Source organism: Gavialis gangeticus, unplaced genomic scaffold (genome assembly GCF_001723915.1).
Source record: "Gavialis gangeticus isolate Ggan-Ray unplaced genomic scaffold, GavGan_comp1, whole genome shotgun sequence".
NCBI classification, from domain to species: domain Eukaryota; kingdom Metazoa; phylum Chordata; order Crocodylia; family Gavialidae; genus Gavialis; species Gavialis gangeticus.
The window spans coordinates 13,653,339-13,655,300 of NW_017729028.1; positions in this window are offsets into that span (position 1 = coordinate 13,653,339).

Genomic DNA, 1,962 nt, shown 5'->3' on the forward strand with positions numbered 1-1,962 from the left:
ACCCTGACCACATTAAACAAAAGGAAAGCTTTCTAGGTAGTCAAAATGAACTGTTACAATAGACATGGCCTTCTGAAGAATCAAAGAATATGATCCAGAACAGGTTAAAGAACCAGGAGGACAACTGCAGCATGAAACCTCCCAAAGTAAAACAACCAGAGTGTTGGAGTCCCAGAGAAGCAAGCAATTGATTTCAGTCTTTCTGCACATAACTACAGGTGAGAACATCTCAGAGGAAACAATACATGAGGGACATACCCTACAGACCAGAGCACAGGAATCACATGGTCATAAAGACAGTGATTCCATGACCACCACCCTAAAACAAGAAGAAGAAAAAATGGTGGTGGGTGGGACTTCCTATAGGAGACAGAGGAACCCATTTGTGCTCTGGAATCTTATAAGGTATAGTGCATCCTAGGAACCCAAATTCAGGACATGAGGAAGTGACTGCAAGAATAAATCCCTCTCTCAGACTACTGCCCTTTATAAATTGTGCACATGGGCACCAGTGATAGTACCAGGAATTATTCTGAGCAGTTCAAAGGGGACAGTGGGTCTTTGAACAGGAGGATAAATAAATTTGGAGCTCAGGTGGATTTCTTATCAATTCTTCCCTTTGGAAGCAAAGGTCCTTGTAGACATAGCTCAAAGATATTGTCAAGAGAAGGGCTATGGATTCTTGGACAAGTTCATGTTCTGGAAAAGAAGATTGCTCTGCAGAGGTGAGATTCATCTGACACAGGCTGAGAAAAAGCATCTCTGGGCATTTTCTGGCTAGCCTAGTGAGTGCTTTAAACCAGGTATTATGAGAGGTGGCAAAGAAAAGGCATTGACTGTAGTGTAATTAAAATCAATGGAAGATGATGGGGAAAGAGGCTTATTTCTGGGGAAGTATTTAAATAAAACAAAAGAGTAATAAAAGATGCATGAGAATAAACCTGAGAAGAGACAGAAATGTATCTTTGATGCTTATATATATATTCAAAAGGTATTGGGAACAAGATGAAGTAGGAAGCATATTATGTAAAGAGAATTATGACTTAATTTGTATTACAAAAACATTATGGGATAAACTGGAAAGGATCCATAGGCTAGATACAAAAATGATAAAGGGGTTAGAATGTAAGCTGTACAAGGAAAGGTTGGGAGAACTAGAAAAAAAAAACAAGGAAAGAGTGAACATGGAAGGAGTTTTCAAATATTTGAAAGAGCTCCATAAAGAATACAGAGAATAATTGTTCTCTCTTGCTGGGTTTCAATAGATTTAAAATAGCACAAAGCAGTTTTAGATTAAATTTCATTAAAAAGTCTGCTATTAGGACAGTATAAATGGAGATAACTGCCTAGGGAAATTCAAGAAACTTCTTTATTGGAAGAGAGGCTGATTTAGGAGTATAAGAACACATGAGTTACTATTTCATAGGTTGATCTTGCCTAGTATCCTGTCACATATTCTGCATTTGTGCAGAGGGAAAAATTAGGAGACCTGTCCCAGCTGCCTGTAGAGGGTTCAGGATTGAGAGTATGGTCGGAGGTAGAAAGGTAAGAAAGGTTTATTGACTTAACAAAAACGCAACTATGCATAGTAACAAAACAAACAATGACAGACAAGAACAATTCAGGTTGGCAACTTATCGGCAGTCCCCTCTGGTGCCTAATATACGACAAGTTTCTCTTTCCACAAAGCTCAGTGAATTCAGGTGTCCCCGATCAGCTCTGTCTGAGAGGTACTGAGAAGGACCCTAGTATTCAGTCCTTGGGCTCCTCAAGATCCATGGGCCCACTGATCCAAGTCAACAGCTAATTAATCTTTTTCACTAAGCTGTATCTTCCTTCTGAATGATTTCTGGATGTTTCAGCCAATTTATAACTTTTGAACGGTGCTGATAACTTACAGCCATTCAGATTCTTTTTACTTCAACTGTCCTTAGACTGACCAATAGCAGTACAAGCCTTGCA